A 20,603-nucleotide genomic window follows, 5' to 3' on the forward strand; every position below is an offset into this window, starting at 1 on the left:
ACATGGGGCTCGAACTCAGGAGCCATGAGATCACGACCCGAGCTGAAGTCGAACGCTTAACCGACTGAGCCACCCAGGCGCCCCTCAAGGACATCATATTAAACTGAAGTTGTGGGAAGAAATTTCCACCTGGCCCAGGGACAAGAGCGTGGGACAGTCCTGGAAAGCCAGGGCTACCCCAAGGGTGGGCTCCAGACCAGCAGCCTCTGTGCCACTGGGGACTTGCTGGAAAGAAATGCTCAGGCCCCCCCCACCCCCAGACATCTGGAATCAGAACTTCCTGAAGGCAGTCAGGGATCAGGATTTACATTCTCCCTCCCTCCGGGTTTGAAAACCCTCCTGAGGGGACAATTCCCTAACTGCTTAGTACAAGGACAGTGTTCAGTCAACTGAGGAATCACTGGCTAACTAAGCCCTACATCAATCACTAGGATATCACCTTCCCCACCAGCATGTTGGTGGCAGCTGCCGATGACAAACAGGACCGTGGTCACAGTGCACATCTGAAGGGGACACACTGCTTGTGGCTGACTGAAAGGTGACCCACCGTGTTTTCTGCTTCTGCTCCTCCTTAAGGGAGCCCCACCCCCACATCTCTCAGAGGAACACCGAAGAAAGAGCTGGAACTTTCCACAGACAGTACAATCCATTAAAGACCAAAGGACAACTGAATATTATACGGCCTTGTGCAAAAAAGCTTTGAGGTCAAAGGTTACTGAACAACTACCCTGATAAAACCTTAACGTGACCACAATAATGCATGATCTTCTAGAAGTTTCTTCCGTATGCCCACGAGTTAGGCATGACGTAGTCTCCAGATCAGTAAGCGGCTTCGCTTCCGATAGGGTTGTGTACCAGTTTCCCAGGGCCGCCATAACAAAGTACGCCAGACGCAGGGGTTTGAGCAGCTGGTCCTGGAGACCAGAAGCCTGAGGGGGGTTAGCGGGGCTCGTCCCTCTTGAGGGCTGTGAGGGAGAAGCTGCTCCAGGCCTCTCTCCCAGCTCCTGGGGGTTGCCGGCGGCTTCTGCTGTTCCTGGACTTGTAGATGCATCACCCCGGCCTCTGCCTTCGACTTCACACAACATCCTCTCTGTGTGTGCGTGCGTGCGTCTGTCTGTCTGCCTCCCAAGTTCCCCTTTTGATAAACACATCAGTCCTACTGGGTGAGGATCGACCCTATTCCAGCCTGACCTCATCTTAACCTGATTACATAAAGTGACCTTCTCTGGGCTGATGGCTCGGAGCCTGGAGCCTGTTTCCGATTCTGTGTCTCCCTCTCTCTCTGCCCCTCCCCCGTTCATGCTCTGTCTCTGTCTGTCCCAAAAATAAAAAAATAAAAAAAAAATAAAAAAAAAAAAAATAAAGTGACCCTGTTTCTAAATGACGTCGCGTTCTGATGCACTGAAGGGTTAGGCTTCAACGTGCCCATTTCGAAAGGACACAATTCAACCCCAAAACGGATGGTTTAGTATGAAGTACCAGGAAGCTGTAGCCAACTTTTCAAACGTGACTGTTTATTGAGTTTAGTATAAGTAATATGTAAATATCTTTCCCGGCGAGATATAACTAAAATATTCAGCTGCACTTAGAGTACCATGGTATTAGCATAATCATAGAATGGTCTCTTAATTATAAAAAGATACTGTGTCCGCACTCCAATTAGAATTCCTAGCAAACTTGTCAGGTGTAAAGGCAAGAAGAAAATCACCGTCAACCTTTTGATTTCTATCCTCTCAGATATTTTTCTAAGTGTAGGTTTACAACTAGCGATGTATAAAATTGTTTGGCAAAAACTAATGGGATTTTCTGGGCACAGCATTTCAAAATTGGCTGTTTTCGCCAATTACATTGTGGCTGCTGTTCCACAGGGATGCGTGTAGCTTTGCATCATTATTTTAACGGCCGCGTAGGACTCCCCTGCATGGCCGGGTCAGGGATTCCTCCTTATTGGTTTTTCCTGGATGTCAGGCACGTGGCCACCTCCACACCTCTGTCCTCGGTCCTTGTGCCGGGAACGCCTCTTCCCCCCTTCATCGGCACGGCTGGCTCCCCTCACCTTCTGCAGGTGTTTCCCCAGACGCTACCTTCTTTGTAGCCTCACTTTATGAAAACCGTCAACTCCCTCTTTCCAGCACCCCCTGTCCTCTGCCTGATTTTTCTCCATCTCACGCATCACCTTCTACGTATTCCACGTGATCACCTTGGGAACCGCCTCCCTCACCAGCATGAAGGCTCTCAGTGGAAAGGGGTTGGGGCCATTCGGTCAGTTTTAGCCCCGGACCAAAAGCAGTGCTCAGCATGGAGCAGGCACTCAAACTGTTCAGTGATAGGACCACCTTTTTATTACTAGAAAATCCGCTCCCTTCCAATGTTAAGAGCAAAGGTCTTCTTAAACTTGTCAAACTATTTACTCGGGAAACAAACCTAGAAATACGAATACAAAGGATACAAATGTTTTAAAAGTGTGTTGGTGCCTAGTTTGTACCTCGCACTGCATTGTCAAGCTTTGCCAAGTTATAAACTGTAATTAGAAATTAAATTGCACATTATAAATTGTTTTCAGCTTCATTAACACACGGAAATCAGCCAACGATCTAACAGTAGCTAAGGGTATGATAATTCATCCTAAAACCTATCTAGTCCCGAGGCTAGACGTGTCATTGTCACACCCGCACCTGGAATTCACGGAGGGAAAATCTGATGTCACATTTTGACCCAGCAGATGGATGGGTTTGAAAGTTAGTTCTCAGGAGCCAACTTTTTAATAGCATGTTTTCAAAGCATCCTAGAAGTAACTTCCAAGGGGTAAAGTTGAGCCCATTTTACAGGATTTGGGGCTAACCAGTTAGACCATGGGTTAAAAATTCAGAATTGAAAGAAGTCTTTCTAGGGTCTTTTTCAGACTTAATACAATTTATCACATGTCACATAAACAGAGGCATGAGTCAGTCACAATTAAAATCCTGTGATTAGGGGACCCTTGTCTATCCTCTGCTATAGACAAACCAGTGTTTACGGCATTCCGATCTTAGTTAAGGAGTTAGAACTAAAATCTTCAGTTGTCCAAGTATTTGTTTGTTTAGGAAATGAGCTACTTGTAGGAAGTTATTAAGAAATTCACCACAGGGTGCCTGGGTGGCTCAGTCGGTTGAGCAACTGACTTCTGCTCAGGTCATGATCTCGCAGTTCGTGAGTTCGAGCCCCGTGTCAGGCTCTGTGTTGGTAGCTCTGTGCTTCAGATTCTGTGTCTCCTTCTCTCTCTGCCTCTCCCCTGCTCTCTCTCGCTCTCTCTCTCAAAATTAAATAAACATTAAAAAAAATTTAAAGAAACTCACTACACTTAAAATTTCCAATAAATTTCTTAGCAAACTTTTAAAAAGCTATTTTATTTGTTATTATTTTAAAGACTTTTATAGACCTCAACAAATTTCTTAGTATTTATTTATTTGCCTATTACTATCACCTTTTTAAAAAGTCTTTAAGCTTCATGAATTTCTCAGAAATTTCCTGGACCCACTGGAAGATTTCCAACCCTTGCAGTGATGTGGGACCATGTGATAGGCTCTGGCCACTGGTCTGTTAACAGAGGTGAAGGGCATCACTGGTGTTCCCCATATCATAGAGTACAGACATGAACTCTATGTGCTGGTCTTCCCCTGCTAAGGTGGCCCTAGAAGCCATGTGTTGGTAGGACAGTACCCCAAGATGGTGGAACTTCTGTCAGCCACGATGCCTTAAGGACTATGTGATAGCACATGAAATAAACACTCATTAGGTTAGGTCACTGGGATTTGGAGTTCATTTGTTACCACAGCATGACTGTCTACCAGAGCGCCATTAATGGGGTCTACCATACCTCCTCGGAGTGCCATTAATGGGGCAACCGACTTCACCATGGAGTTCTTGCATTCCCGGCAGGATGGCCCAACCAGGAACCTGCCTGCCATTGCTTTCACCCCTCAGGGCCAAAAGATGAAATATTTCCAATTTGACTACAACCCGTAGGCTTAGATACACACACATCAAAAGATAAGAACACAGGGGAGGTTCCCATACCATGAAAAGTTGCTTATGGTGCCTAAGTGGCTTTTGCTTCTTCTCACGTATCTTGACCTTCTCTCTCACTATGCATCTTGGGTACATAATTGGACCCATAACTGGACCCAAAAATGCATACTGCATTTAAGGGAGAAATAACCACTACATGTAGTATCAATGTCAGAGAGGAAAACACATCAGGGCAAGATCAAAAGGCCTCTTTGTTCATCCAAAAGAGATCTCCTGGGCTCACACTGACAAGAAGTGAGTCATGACTGCAGATTACTTTGATCAGATTTCTCTTCGGATAACACTGAAGTAGGTATTTCTAGAATTGTGGCCCATAGGAGGGCCATCTCCCTGACAGGGTTATGCACGAGCGTGGACTAGGTTTTGCCTGAAACATTCCCAATCCCAAGGGAACGGGATTCTTTCATTCATTTGCTCCAAAACCATCTGTTTATTGAATGAATACCATATACCAGGCACTATTCTAGGTACTAGAAATACACTGATGAATAAGACAAAGACCTGCCCCCAGGGCACTTACATTCCAGTGTGGGAAACAGATCATTTAAAAAAAAAATCTATAAATAAATTTACAATCAGATAAAGGTACTTAGGAAAAAACAAAAATAACTGAAGAGATAAAATAATGGCTCTTTTTAGATGGCATGGTCCGGGCAGGGCTCCCTGGGATGATTTGTGAACAAAGAACAGACAAATGTGAAGGAGTGGGCCATACTGATTTCTTAGGGAGAATGTTCTGGGCAATGGGAACAGTGATCACAAGGACCCTGAGGTGGGAATGAGCACGGAATATTCTAGAACCAGCAAGAGCCAGTGTGGCTGCAGCAGAGTGAGTTAGTGGCTCTGGGAGGTAGGTCAGATCGGGTCTGGCCTTAGGAACCTCTGCAGGAGTTTGAACCTTATTCAAATTGCCAAGGGAAGTATGGAGTAGTATTTTTTTTTTTCCAGTAAATGATATCACCTGATTTGTACGTAGGGGAAAGCACTCTGACTTCTGCTTGGAGAAGAGACTACGGGGGACCAAGAGTGGAAATAGGGGGGTGATGGAGGGGTTATTTTAGTACCCAAGAGGATCATCTGGACCTTAAGGCGCTAGGGGGCGGCAGTGCCTGGGTTCAGCTGGTTAAGCGTTCATGATCTCGTGGTCCATGGGTTCAAGCCCCGCTTTGGGCTCTGCTTGGGATTCCCTCTCTCTCCCTCTCTCTCTGCCCCTCTCCCACTCGTACCTTCTTTCTCTCAAATATAAATAAACTTTTTTTAAGAAGTGTTAGCGGCTGAGGAGATGATGGGCACTTCGGGCTATATGTAGAGCCCACAAAACTTGTTGATGGATTAGATATGAAGGTAAAGAGGAGGAAACCGGGATGCCAAGGTCTGGCTCCTGAACACCAGAGTAAATGGCTATCCCGTTACTGAACTGGGCAGCACTAGGGGAGGAGGAGACTTGAGGGAGGGAAGTGAGTGATAAGTGTCCTCTTACTCCTAAGAGGTTCAACAGACTATCAGGTGGACTGACGTGTGTCTTTACTCCCTGTGTCAAAGTATACGTCACCATATTAAGTCCCTTTCGATAGTCTTGATTTAGACAGATATGGATGTAGCTCATATAAAAGTACCACGTTCTTCTTATAAAAAGCCAAATCAGGGGCACCTGCATGGCTCCTTCGTAAGGTCACATGGCTCTTGATCTCGGGGTTGGGAGTTCGAGCCTCACGTTGCAGGTAGAGATTACTTAATAAATAAATAAAAACTTAAAAAAAAAGTCAAATCATCCTGAACATTTTGGTACTCGCCCTTGCATCACTCTCTCTAAAAATAAAAACATACAAAGATACAGTTTTCCACGTGTGGATCCTATGTTAGACACACTGTTGTCATTGAGTGGCAGGTTCAGCCCTGTTATTTCTCAAGGGTAGGGTTCCCGACTTTTTTTTAAACTTTATTCTTTATATTTTTGTGGCTCGTTTATACCTCTTATTTTTATTATTATTATTTTTTTTAATTTTGGCTTCTGTTCTTCTTTAGTTTTATTTTTAATGCTTTGTTTATTTTTGAGAGAGAGAGAGAGAGAGAGAGAGAGAGAGAGAGAACTAAGTGCTAGCAGGGGAAGGTGCAGAGAAAGAGGGAGACACAGAATCCCAAGCAGGCTCTATAAGTTCTGAGCTGTCATCACAGAGCCCGACACGGGGCTCGAACTCACGAACCACAAGATCATGACCTGAGCCAAAGTCAGACGCTTAACCGACTGAGCCACCCAGGTGCCCCTTGTTTACACGTTTTAAATGAACAAATACTTATTTACAGAACCACACACATACAGAAGTGGTCGAGTTCTCCAGTAAGACTCTTCTCACATGGGTAAAAAGACAGCAAGCCAGAATAGGGAGCAGAGGCTCTTGTGACGCAGGGCAGGGGATGGAGAGGGACCCCCTCCAGTTTCAGAAACTGCACTGTGCTGCTGGGCTCAAATCTGAAAGACCTCGTTCACATTTAGTTGTAGGCTGCCCAGCACAGAATGAAATGCTAGCATGTTTTTATTTTATTTTTTTTAATTTTTTTGAGTTTATTCATTTATTTGGAGAGACAGAGAGTGGGGGGAGGAGGAGAGAAGGGGGAGAGAGAATCCCAAGCAGGCTCCGCCATGTTAGTGCAGAGCCCAACACAGAGCTGGATTCTAGAACCTTGGGATCAGGACCTGAGCCGAAATCAAGAGTCGGACGCTCGACCGACTGAATCACCCAGGCGCCCCAAATGCCAGCATTTTTTTAAGTGATGGGAATACACCGTGGGAGAAGGGCCAGGCTGGTGCAGGAAATAAAACCATGGGAAAGAACAGTGAGGAAACAGGGAACTGTCTGGGAGAAGAAAAGAATGAGGATTAGTCGGGAGGGCGGGCGGGGGCATGAGTGGATTGTCCTCATGTATTGGGAAAAGGCATTTACTCATTCTTTGGGTTTTAGTAGTTCTGGAGGGTCTAAGACCAAGGGGTAAACTCTTCAGAGAGGCCGAATGTTCCTCCAGGAGAGGAAGAGGCATCATCAGTTCCCCAAATCGCTAACACACGGACAGTTACATGCCCAACTGGTACACAGCCATTTCTGAAAGCAGTGAGAGAAGGGGGGAGGGCAAGATTTTTCTAACCGTGCGTTTGACTTCGATGGGATTCACTTTATAGTCTGCAAGCTTCTGAAGGAAAGCGGACAATGTAAAGATCTGCAAGAGTAAATGATCTTCCAAGTCCCTTCACGGTTTAGAATCCAGGGTTTTGCAGTCATGTCTAAGCATAAAATTCCCCTTCTCAGAAAATGCTCGAAGTATCTTAATACTTGCTCAAAAGGACTCATTGATCTCTGTTTGGGCAGCAGCTGAACTGAAGCCCGTGCCAAACATTCATGCCAGAGAACAATGACCGGGCCCACAGACATGAATATTAATGACAAACCATCATCATCTAGACTTTCCTTCTTGGGGCAGTGGGCAGAGGGTGGGTTTCAGGTGGGCCCTACCTAGAGCAAGGTTAAACACGGACGGCAGCGTCTGAACACACGTAGCTCACAGGACTGTTGGCGGGCTTGAGGCGCCCGCCCTACACATCTGGTGACCAGTGGTGTAGACTCCCCACGGAAGGGATATCAAGGCGTCATTATTCAAAGTGACCCTCCCTCAATTGGGATAATCAGAAACAGTTCACAAATCAAATAAGCCATAAGATTCTTCATCTTCTCTAGGTAACCTCCCTGCCTGGTGACATCACTCAACATGTGGTGACATGGTTTTTCCACAACCTTTTTTTTTTTTTTTTCCAAGATTGGAATCTGGCTGAAGGCTAAAATTACCACTTAAAACAAGGGTTGACCCTTCCTTGACACTGTGAAGGAGGGTCTGTGTCAATAGCTATACCCGTACCCCTCGGCCTCCCCAGACGGAAAAACCTCTGCTTTGCTTTTGTAGGACATGCTCCTCCTTAACTGGTAAAAAGACTTTTTTTTTTTTTTTAAGGACCTAACTGAATAGAGAGATACCAGGTTTAATTGTTTTATAAGTCTGGCTTGGATAGATTAAGGCAATCGCTATTTTATATGTAGAACAGGGGCAAAGAAATCACAAGAGATTAAAAATCGTGTTCTTGTGGTTTTCTTTTAAAAGCTGCAAATTTGAATTCAATTTAAAAAATCATGGCATGGGGACAAAATACGAAAGAACAAAGCTGGGAAAAATGTCCGGACCATTCTTCAGAGTCAAGTGCCGCTGTGAACGTGCATGTTTCCAATTACACATTATGGCTCGGCGAGCTCCAGGAGACATATTCAGACAGAACCCAAACTCAGGGTGTTAAACAGGATCCAGCCCAGCAAAAGCTTCACAAAGTCTCTCTTTCCATTGAAACAACTGTGTAGGCAATTCAGTTCATTTCAAGAAAGGAAAACTTACATGAAAAAGAAAAAGAGTGGGGCGCCTGGGTGGCGCAGTCGGTTAAGCATCCGACTTCAGCCAGGTCACGATCTCGTGGTCCGTGAGTTCGAGCCCCGCGTCAGGCTGTGGGCTGATGGCTCGGAGCCTGGAGCCTGTTTCCGATTCTGTGTCTCCCTCTCTCTCTGCCCCTCCCCCGTTCATGCTCTGTCTCTCTCTGTCCCAAAAATAAATAAAAAACGTTGAAAAAAATTTAAAAAAAAAAAAGAAAAGAAAAAGAGTATTATGTGATTTCTCTCTTTCGCCTCTGAATACAAAGTTAGGTTGGTTGGTAGACGAGCCAATAGTTTGTATTTTCTTTTTTTTTTTTTTTTTTTTTTTAATTTTTTTTTTTCAACGTTTTTTATTTTTATTTTTGGGACAGAGAGACAGAGCATGAACGGGGGAGGGGCAGAGAGAGGGAGACACAGAATCGGAAACAGGCTCCAGGCTCCAAGCCATCAGCCCAGAGCCTGACGCGGGGCTCGAACTCACGGACCGGACCGCGAGATCGTGACCTGGCTGAAGTCGGACGCTTAACCGACTGCGCCACCCAGGCGCCCCAGTTTGTATTTTCTTGGTTGCTTTCGGGACAACAGCACTTAGGAAGAGAGTAATAAAGAAAACGCAATTCTTGTTCAGACAATCTGAAATACCAAAGGAGAAGACCTCCCTTCCATTAGTCACAGGTACAGAGGGACAACCGATGATAATTGAACGCACACATGGAAGTTTTGACAAGATAAACTTGTTACCTACGCATCAAGATAACTGGCTTCTTGCTACAGAAAATTATATCGTTTTTTTTTTTTCGCATAATAAAGGCAACACACCTAGAGATGGAGAGTGTATTTTAGGGGGAAAATGTATCTGTGGGCTTCCATTTTAATGGCTAGCCAGTAATTCCTGAAGCTGCCAATAAAGCTTAGTTCATAAAACTAAAAGAGGCCTCCACACCTCGCGTTACCCCCCCTTTTACCTGAAACAATCCTACTTTGGAAGCAGGTAGCTCTCTGCGGAGGATTCTAAAGGGGGAGCTTTATGCAAAACACTGGAACCTTGGGAGACCTTCTGTAAGAAGAAGAGCTAAATGCCAAGATTCCTGATCTCAGTCCCTGGCCTCGACGTGCTCACCCTGAGAACAGATCGGCCCCAGGCACCTCAGATATTCGGAAGAGAAGGAAGCTTTCACAGTGGCGTTGCCTTCGCACACTCTCTCAGTACCCTCCGTTCCATCCACACCTGGAAATCGACGGTCTCTAAGGCCAGCAGAAGTCACTAGGGTCCTGATGTTCTCAGTGGCGATTCACACAGGAGGCGGACTCAAAAGGAATGTAAAGAAATCAAACAAAAAAATTCCATCAACTGACCACACGCCTCCCACTGCCGTATCAGTTGTCAACTGACTTTAGGGACTTTCGGTAAAAATTAACGACCTAGGCAGCCACAGAGCCTCCTGAGGGTACCATCTCTTTTCCATCTCTGTGTTCCCTGACCTTGGAAGGCAGCAAAATGCCTGCTGAACTAAAGTGAACTAAAGCACTCTAAGACTTCAGACTTCTAAATCAAAGGATAGACACAAAAACTTGGCATTTTTCAGAAAATAATTGTGAAAACCCAGGGCTGATGCCCACGCAAGGTCGCAGAACGCCTTTTCCTGAAAACAGTTCCGAACAAGATAAACAGAAACCCGCCTCAGTAATGGGAACCCAAGTCAGCACGTGGCCAGGGAACGGCTCACCTGGAACGCACAATCGGGTGTCCTCACTCCGGAATTTACCGGTGCTTTCCTGCGATCGATAAACCAGCCATGCTCTTACATACATGCAAAAAAGGCAACCCATTGAAAAACGCACTTCTTATTTTAGCTTTTTTGTGTCAAACTCCAAGAAGCCTCGCACAAACGATCAAAGACTTTTCAGTAGTTCTTCCAAATGCACGTATGGGCAAAGGCTCCTACACTTCAATACTTTTCAATGAATCCTCTAAAATGAAGGTTTTGAAGATGCTTGCCAATGGAACGTCCTGCCTCACAGCTATAAGATTTTTTAAAAGGCATTCAGTTTAAATTAATATATTTGGCCAGACAACCGTATTAAAATTTTTGTTATTTTTTCTGTTATAATGGTAGCCTGTGGTATGACTAGTCTTCTTCAAAAATCTGTAGAGTTATTGCTTCTCTCTTGCCTGGGGTACATCATGTGGTTTTCATTTGAGTGCGTTACACTGCAATACCTCATTAAAACAAACACTTAGGCTAAACGAAAGTCTTCATATCATGCCATGAAGGGCGTAAACTCACTTAAGAAAGTTTCGGAGCCTCGTAACTTACTGCAAACCACTCTTATACCAGCTGCTAAACTGATATTTAATTCTGCTGGGTGATGTCACAGTATCCATGGTCTTAAAACTGCCTGCCTTTGGCAAGTATTTATTTTTGCTTATGCAGTAAGCAAGGGAAGTTTCAGCAGTAAACAGAGCCACTTTTTCCTACGCGAGAAACACTTTCCCCAAAACACACACGCACACACACACACACACACACACACACACAGATACACACACTTCACCCCTACTTGTATTGCCACAAACAGTCGTAGTACATTGCGTGCAAATAAACTCTTTATAACGCGCCTCTCTCCTGCTGGACAGCTCCTCCACTCAAGGATTTCCCCCCACAGACAATATCGTCGCAGTCTCTTCTGATCATCATGGTCTGCATACCCTCCTCGAAAGACTTACCTACTAATCTTAACCTCTCTTTGGACCCATAAGTCACTGTCAAAAGGAATCAATTTCTCCTCTTTAAAAAAACACAAACAAACAATTTCTACTATGTTGCTTTTAAGATTTGAGAGAAGAGGTCATTTTAGACGCTTCGCTGAAGTTGCTTTGCCAAAACAACACTTGATTCAGTTCTCAAAAGTCACACATAAGAAGCCTCTGACGTCCCAATACAGTCTGCTTTGAGGAGTGATTTCTCAAAAGGCAGCGAATGACTGAAGAAAAGCAACGGGCACTTAATAGCTTCATTCATTAATCCTAAAAAGAAAAGCTTTGTACCCCACACCCAAAATGACGGCTACTATAAAAACAAAAACAGAACATAAGTGTTGGCGAGGATGTGGAGAAATTGGAACCCTTGTGCCACTGTTGGGGGTAATGTAAAATGGTACAGCTGCTTTGGAAAACAGAATGGAGGTTATTCAAAAACCTAAAAAAATGATCCAGCGACTCCACTGCTGGGTATATACCCAAAAGAATTGAAAGCAGGGATGTGAAAAGGTATTTGTACACTCATGTTCACAGTAGCATTATTCGCAATAGTGGAAAAACAAATGCAACCCAAGTGTCCATCAGGGAGGCACGGAAAACCCAAATGCACCGCATACACACGATGGAATATTGGTCAGCCTTAAGAAGGAAGTTCTGACACCTGCTACGACATGCATGAACCTTGAGGGCATCAGGCGGAATGAGATAAGCCAGGTGATAAAAAGACAAACGACTCATGATTCCACTTCTACGAGGTCCCCAGAGCAGTCAAATTCGTAAAGACAGAAAGTAGCGTGGTGGTTCCCGAGGGCAGGGAGAGGACGGAATAGGACGTTGTTGATTCACGAGTACAGAGTGTCAGTTTTACAAGATGAAAAAGTTCTGGAGGTTGCACAACAATGTGGAAGTACTTAACATTAGCGAACTGTACACTTACTAACGGGTACGATGGGTCACTTTTATGGTGCACTTTACAATTAAGAATGGAAACCAAATTAAAAATAAAAGATTTTTTAGCACCTGTTACAAACAAAAAAAACATGCGGTATCTCACACTGATGACTGCTTCATGATTTCCAAAGCCCCTTTCCCCGTGTCTTCCTTCATACAGCAGGTATTTACAGAGACCCCCAGTGTGTAAACCTATGAGCTGGGCAGCCCAGAACACCCTCGCCCACAGATGAACCCGGGTGAGCTCCATCCTGGGAGGGAGGAATATACTGGTAATTTAGAGAAAAATGTGCCCAGCGCCACATTTTCCAATGCAATTGCGATTTCAAATATTCTGCCATGTTGGCCCCATAAATTCACTTGCATTTATAAGTTAGTGGGCTTGACTTTGATGCAAGCTCCCTTTTCGTAAGAGAGGTACAGACAACACGCTACGGTGTCTCAGAGGTAAAGGAACTTCCTGTTATATCCACAGGAACCCATAAGGAAATGAACACAACCCATAAGGAAATGAACACAAGTCGCGGTGGTTTTTGTATCTACTATCTTCTCTGCTTCTCTGCCCTGCCTGAGGACCCCATCCGAGGCTTTTGTATCTGACGACAGGCGTCACATGAGTGGTGAGCCGTCCCCTCCCCCTGCCCCCCCAGGGAAGGAGGTCACATGAAGATTCTCAGCAGACTATGGCAAAATGCCCTGCTGGTGAATTAGCCCTAAAAACAGACTCTCCAGGTAGACGGTGACGTTGTCTCCAACCAAACCTAATGTACACGCAGTGGCTCTGGGAGCCACCAGAGCCATATAGCTGCATCACCATCCAGAGCCCAAACCTGGCGAGGGAACCCGAGCGAGGCTGAGCCATTTGGGGAAGCACCTCACGGGGAAACAATTGTGGTTTCCAGGACGGCCATTCTCTGCCGGGCCCAAAATACTCCTCTTGCTTATCTACCTTGAGAACACCTCCCCCTCCTTCCACACCCACCTAGCCTCACACTAGGGGAAGCCTCCCTCTGGAATGTCACCTCCTCTTCCACGTGCCCTAGCGCTTTGTGAGTCCTCTATTAAAGCACCTGTCGCAAGACCACATCCACCAACCATGCTCGGAGGTGACAGGCCATGCCACCGACCGTTCAGAACCCAACACCCAGCATGGTGGATGGAAGGGCGTGTGAGATGAGACAATGGCGGTCTCATCGGTATTCATACTCCAAATGCTACATGAAAAATGTGCAACCGGCCGCAGCCAATCTGTACTAAAAATGCCCAAAACTAGGGCGCCTGGGTGGCTCAGTCAGTTAAGCATCCGGCTCTCGATTTTGGCTGGGGTTGTGACCTCACGGTCCGTGGAACGGAGCCCCCCGTCGGGCTCTGCGCTGACAGTGCAGACCCTGCTTGAGATTCTCTCTCTCCCTCTCTCTCTGCCCCCCTCCAACTCCTGTGCCCTCTGTCTTTCTCAAAACAAATAAAGAAGCATGAAGACAAAAAATGCCAAGAGCTGATTTGGCTGAAATTATTTCAACCCTGAAATTTCTTTTTACAAGTCAGGTCTTCCCTGAACAGCAGCAACAACAAGAGATCAATTTAACTGATGGACTTTTCTAGCTGATCAAATCTCAGAATTCTGTGCTATGGGAGGGAAACAGAATTAAACGTGTCTTCCAGTCCTCCTGGGTCTAGCTGGGCTTCCTTCCTTCACGGCACCCAGACCACAGAGATGGGAGAGTATCCAAAGTGACCAAGCGGTCACTGAGAAAGGGGCCCCCCTCCAGTCACTGCCTGCTTCAGCACTCAGCTGTAGTGGGAGAGGCACTGGCCAGCGCAATCCAGATTTCTGGAACCGGCGTCCAATTGTCTGGTCAGAATCTTTTAGGGCTACGCGGCTAAGAGAGTGAACTGGTCTGTCAGCTCCCACAGTGTCAACGGAGTCATGCGAGTTCACAACGTACCACAGCAATCTGCTCTCGGCCACGGGACCAGGCGTGACTGATACTGGCCCGGATACTGGGGGACAGGAGCTGCCCTGGGCTCCTGCGTATACACCAAAGTCAAAGAGCTCCGTGGGACCCTTCTTCAAGCTCTGCTGTGGACTCACACGTGGCCAGCTACTTGGCTTCTGTGAGATCCGTCTTCCATTCTGTGAAAGGGGACTGAGCTCCTGTCATAGCTGCAAAAATCCTCTCCCCAGGACCACGGGCTGCCCAGTCTATGCAGGACCACCGGGCCACCAGAGCAGCAGCTAAGCCTTCTCAGGCAGGAATAAGTGGGCTTGCTCAAGCTCTCAGAATCCGAGATTTCTCACCTACAAAATGCAAAAGAATAATGCTTCTTCGACCTCCATCACAATAGTGCTGGTCAGAAGCTGACCTATTTGCAGACGCTTCAGTGATATGACGAGGCTCTAAACTAACGTGCAGGATGATGGTCCCATTCTCCACCTGTATTTCTTTATATTTTTTAAATTTTTATTTATTGGTGTGTGGGAGAGAGACAGAGTGTGAGTGGGGGAGGAGCAGAGAGAGGGAGGCACAGAATCGGAAGCAGGTTCTAGGCTCTGAGTGAGCAGCACAGAGCCGGACACGGGGCTTGAACTCATGAACCACGAGTTCACGACCTGAGCCGAGGGCGGACGCTTCACCGACTGAGCCACCCAGGTGCCCTTCTCCACCTGTATTTTAACTCACTGAGCACCTCCTGAGCCCAAAGGGAACGCAGCCAAAATAGTAACTTCTAGAACTGCGTTGTCCTTATGGTAGCCACTAGCCCCCTGTAGCTACTGAGCCGCTGAAGGTGGCTGGCCCAAATTGAGATGCACCTTGGAGTTTGAAGATTTAGAACCCCAAACAAGTAAAACATCTCATCATAATTTTTATACTGGTTACATGTCGAAAGGATTCTATGTCGGATATCCTGGACTGTCCAGGAAGATACCGAGGCAGTATTTAAAATATATACATGATTTGGCAAACGTGATTAAAATGAAAGTCACTTTTTTTTTTTTAACTCATACCCTTCTTAATGTGGCTCCTAGAAAACATAAAATCAAATGCACGCTTCCATTCCGATGCACAGAACCTCTGAGTTATTTTTGAACGTGGGAGGACGGAAAGAAACCAGTGACTAAACCCCCAGAAGTGAAAAGTTCCAGACATCTGAAATCACGACTGTGTTTGCTGATGGGGCCGTGTAGAGCCGATTTCTGAAGCCCCTGCCTCGGCCCCCTCCCCCGCCGGCTCCTGCCTGCACTTGGGCAGAGCAGTCCTGGGCCATGACCGCCCCCGGGCCCCAGAGGCGGCCTGTGCTCTGACCCTGGGGCCCGTCCACGTCCTGGGGGAAACACTCCCCGGGTCTTTCTTCGCCTCCGGGTCTGATGTGCGAAAAGGGCACCTCGACTGTGACTTTTTTAGCCTCATGCATTTGGTTTCTTTCACAAAATACGGACGAAATCATTTTAAAGTGAACAAAGAGCAGCATTTGGCGTCTTCACGATGTTTTGTAATCACCACCTCTATCGGGCTCCAAACCCTCAGCCCGAAAGGAGACCTCATGCCCGCTAAGCAGTCACTGTTTTGTGCGCAATGGTTTGCCTTACCTTTAAGTTAAAATTTAAATGAGATGAATGAACTACAAGCCCACGGTGAATGAACTAACGCCTCTCAAAATCCCAACGTGGGCGGATTCACCTACAACGTGACCAAAGCCACTGACGGGGCGGACACAGCAGTGGAATGACCTTCCCCTTCCCCCCCACGGGGGGAAGCAGCCAGGAGTCAGGCCCCACGATCATCAGTTGGATCGAAACACCCCCTCATACAGCAACACACATTCAGGCAGGAGACCCTGCCTTCCAGATCTTTCCAAGAGCCCTTGTTATCTCAATGTGATCCCTCCTGGGTCTTCTGAGTGTAAAACTCTTCATCCCGCCTCCAAACATACCGGCCTCGTGTCAACTGCCTGACCGACTTCTCAGCTCTGAGTGAGGGGACATTGTGGTGATGACCCTGGAGGCTGGCTCACCGGTGAGATCAGCAAGGTGCCTGAAGAGGGCGGGCGCCGGGGGGGGGGGGGGGGGGCGCCACATCAGGACCCAGGTCACCATGTGGCAGAGTTCTGGAAGACAGTGCTGCACTGGCCAGCAGCCCCGGCGAAGGGACTGGGGACGAAGACTCCAGTACACTTGACCCCTCACCTGACTGGACGTGGTTACCTTTCTACGGAGCTCACGGGGCCTTTCTGGAGCAGAGCACAATGCGAGGGGAAAGCGTGCCACTGTGTGTGTCTGTCTTGACTTTGTGCACGAGGTTTCAGAGTGCTGTTGAACCCATCTGGATGAAAGATGTCATCCAATTATGAATTCCTATTACTCTTTTTATTGCCTTGTAAGAGTTCTGATGCTGGCTTTTACATGCCCACATGTTTCTGTTTAAGCCGCTTCATTCAAATCGAATTTGAAGAAAAGTCCAGATTACCCAACCACAATGACCTGAGTCAAAATCCCTTCAATCATTTTGGTAATCCAAATAAATCGTGAGCACGAAGGTGGGTTGCCTGCATAGCTCTGTCTAAAAAACGCATGTCTCTTATTTCACCTCCCCTTCTTATAACACACTTAATTATACTGTATTTATAATAACGGGACAGCCTTACTTCACGCCACATATTGCCACTTGCTGTTGGATCAAATAAGCCCTACGAGGTTGACACTAATCGCTAACATTATCTGAAAAAGCAACATAACGTGAATTGTAAGGCAATGAGTCAGGCTTCAGGAGAATCTTGAGCAGCTTAAAATTTATTTTGTGAACCGCTGAGATTAAAACGCCATCGGATTTATTCCAAAAAAAAAAAGTTTTAGTTCAAACTGATTTAAAAAACAGATCGAATTAAATATATAACTTGTAGTGTGTTTCATATCAGAACTTGTGCGATTCAATTAGAATGCCTGTCACTCTTCTTAAAAATAGATAATCTGAAAATATCAACAGCTTTGAAGTCAAAATACTACACACTGTCAGGTCTATCACTTAATCTGTAAAGCTATCAAGATGGCCTGAGATTCTCCAACATAAATTGCTCAAATTACTGACTTTTCTTTGTGTGTATTTTCTCATGGCTTGTTTGTGAATTCACTGATAGATCTGCTAGGATTCTCCAAAGGCTAAAGATGTTTATGGGACAAGTGACATCATTGCCCTGACAGGCTTAACTATGTTTATACCAACTGGGCTTAGTGGGTCTTCAAAACATGGTTCTAAAATCTCCGTTATTATGTAGCTTAATGTGTTCCTGATGTTTCTGGAGTAATGGACTTCTAAAAATAGAGGAATCGTTTGTTAAGAGAAAATGAACTACTTGTCCGATCTGTCTTATGCATGACTAATTCACGTTCTTCCAAGAGACTATGACATTTAACCTGCGAGCACCAACGGCGTGATAGAACAAAAAGAAAAACCAAAGCCAAAACACTAAAAACACTAAGTAGGTGTTCCATGCAAGAAACTGCTACCTGAAACATAAAAAAGATGTTTTGTTAAAAAAAAAAAATAATACCCACGGAAATAGAAGAAATGTCTTGTTACCGCTAGCAAATTTACTGTTACCAGTTTGAAACCAGTTAGAAGGTTTTCAAGTGTGTTTTTGCTACCTGGGAGTCTTCGGGCAAAAACCCACAAGGTGAGCACACCTGATGTGGCCACAGAGTTTAGTGATGAGAAGTTCTGTCCTTTGAAATTTAGCTCCCCCGGTGGGTGGCCATTGGGAGAGAACTGATCTCTCTATAGGGCTGAAAGCCCCCTTTCCATAGCTTCCCCCACTGACACAGGTTCTGTCCTACATCTATGCAGAATGTATATAATTTGTCTTAGATGCCATAATATCTAAAATGTTCATCATGCTCCCCAAAACCTTCTCATCTCCGTGCCAACCATCCCTCAAAATGCCCTCCAGATGACAAAATCTCACATCGTTATCGTTCTGGTCACATTCCTGAAATCCTATTCTATTTACCAATATCCCTGTGGATGCATCAACTCTGCACAGGTTGAAAAATAAAGAGCCTATACCAAATTATTAGGCGGGGAGCGTCTCCAGATAGAACTATGGACTGTGTCTATTTCTATCTTCTTCTGCTCTTCTGTGTTTTCCCAATATTCCGCAGTGGGCATATGTGACTTTGACAGCCAGGCCATTCGATATTCATTCACTCACCCCCCATTACTAAGCACCCATGACGGGCCAGGGACGGTTGTGTGAAATGAGCATGCAGCCACAAACAAGAGAAATGAAAAGCCCTGTCCTTGTGAACTTACTTTCTCATTGGAGGACACATGCAGTGAATGAAAAGAAGAAGGAGGAGAGGAAGGAGGAGAAGCAGTAGTGGTCGTGTGAACAGCATGGGAGGAGGTGACGTAAAACTGAAGAGGGGCAAGAATGAAGTCGGTGGGGGGGGGGGTGCACTGCTAAATAGGACAGTCAGGGAAGGCCTCAGTAGGAAATGATAAAGACCTAAAGGAAGTGAGGAAATAAATCACAGAGATATTGGGCAGAACGTGCTGGACGGAAGGAACAGCGACCGCAAAGGCCCTGGGGTAGAGAGTGCTTGAGAAGCACCAAGCAAGTCTGTGTGGATGAGGTGGAGAGAAGAAAGGGTAAGACAGCAGGAGAGGAGGTCACAGAAGTGACGGGGTCGGAAGTGACGGGGTCACAGAAGTGACGGGGCCCCTGGGGTGACCTGAGTCTACACTGCTGGTGAGGCGGAAAGCCCCTGGAGGGTTTGCAGCAGTGGAGTGGCACGGTCTCAGTTGATGCTTTAACAGGTCGCTTTGGGTGCGTGTGGAGAGCAGAGCCACGAAAGGTCAGAGCAGAAGAAGGAGCCGGGGCCAGGAGAGCGGAGCTCGGATCCACATGCAGGGCAATGGGGGCCCAGCCCAGAAGGCCAGCAGCAGACAAGCGCCCACGTTCTGGTTCAGCCACCAGGATTTGTGGAGAGAACCCAGTTAAAAGACACGTCTGGAGCCAAACACGACGCTCCCAAGGCGGCCTTACGACACAGAAGAGATAGGGTTTTACGTTTCCTTTCTCAGCGTATCTTTTTCCAGCCAACGCAGAAACCCTCCCGTCAGGCCAGCCAACATGCTGAGAACGATTAAGGAAGGTACACCGCCCATGCGGGACTGGACCCGCCGAGGGCGAAAGGCTCTCCAAGTGCCACTGCTTGTGTCTAACCACAGCCTTCCCTCCTCCGTCTTCCCTTGCTCTGCCTTAAATCCCCTGCACCCTCGCCAAGGCTCCTTGATGGTCTCTGTTCTCCCAGATCCTTGATCAACTGATGGCTTCACGGACGCCCCGTGGGCAGCCCGTTACTCACCTCCCAGAACCCTGACACCTGTCATCTCCTTCCTAACCCCACGGCTGGCCACTCCCTCGGCCTCCTTTCTCCACCCGGCCCCCCAGACAAAGCAGTGCTGCCCAGGTCACACAACTGTACCAGTCGGGTCTACCATAAATCCCGGAAAGGCCTAAACTCTTTGGAACCTACTTCTTTCTACGCCTTAACTTTCTTTTTCATTCATTTTTTTTTTTTTTAACGTTTTTTATTTTTGAGACAGAGAGAGACAGAGCATGAATGGGGGAGGGTCAGAGAGAGAGGGAGGCACAGAATCCGAAACAGGCTCCAGGCTCCGAGCCGTCAGCCCAGAGCCCGACACGGGGCTCGAACCCACGGACCGCGAGATCGTACCCTGAGTCGAAGTCGGACGCTTAACCGACTGAGCTACCCAGGCGCCCCAATTTCATTCATTTCTAATTCACTTCCTACGCAATACCCAGCACGGCTGTTGGAGCCCTTGCATTTTCCTGCTCCTTACCCCAAACTCACTTCACTCACAGAGGATGACCTTGTTCTCTGTCTCATCAAGAACACCGAAGCCACAAAATGTAAATTCTTTCACCACGAGCCTCTCACTCTTGAGATTTTTCTGTAGCTCCACACATAGTCTTCCAGTTTTCTCTTGACTCAGGGGAGAAACTCCCCTGCACCTTTCCAAATTTAACCCTCCATCTGTGCCCTGGATGCAGACGCTGTCACACTGTCTTTCCCTGTCTTTCCCTTCCACTGTCTTTCCCTTCTGCATCTTCCATATTTCTTTCTGCGATGGGTGTTTTCCCCGTGTAAGAGAAATGTCTTCTATCCTAAAACAAATCATCCGAACCATCGCTTGACCCCACTTAAGTGAACATTCAATATCCCACCTTCTCTTGTCTCAGCCAAAGCTAGTTGAGCCACGAAGGCACTCTAACGCTCTGACACAATGGCAAACATATTTAGCCCTGGCCTTTGCCACCATATTTCTCAAAAGATCAGT

At 46.5% G+C, this 20,603-nt stretch overlaps 1 protein-coding gene across 7 annotated transcripts in view; it reads right to left on the reverse strand.

The window, feature by feature from the left end:
• The window catches only part of ERG (ETS transcription factor ERG), a 263,074-nt gene that overhangs the window by 137,399 nt on the left and 105,072 nt on the right, over nt 1-20,603 (reverse strand). The window contains exon 1 of one of the 7 annotated variants that reach the window (XM_058732015.1): nt 10,259-10,282. The exons of the other annotated variants lie outside the window; for them this stretch is intronic. The gene's annotated coding sequence lies outside the window, so the exon portion shown is untranslated. Of the gene's footprint in view, nt 1-10,258; nt 10,283-20,603 lie in introns of those variants that run through there. 7 annotated transcript variants of the gene reach the window in all.

This window comes from Neofelis nebulosa, chromosome 5 (assembly GCF_028018385.1).
Source record: "Neofelis nebulosa isolate mNeoNeb1 chromosome 5, mNeoNeb1.pri, whole genome shotgun sequence".
Taxonomy (NCBI): Eukaryota; Metazoa; Chordata; class Mammalia; order Carnivora; family Felidae; genus Neofelis; species Neofelis nebulosa.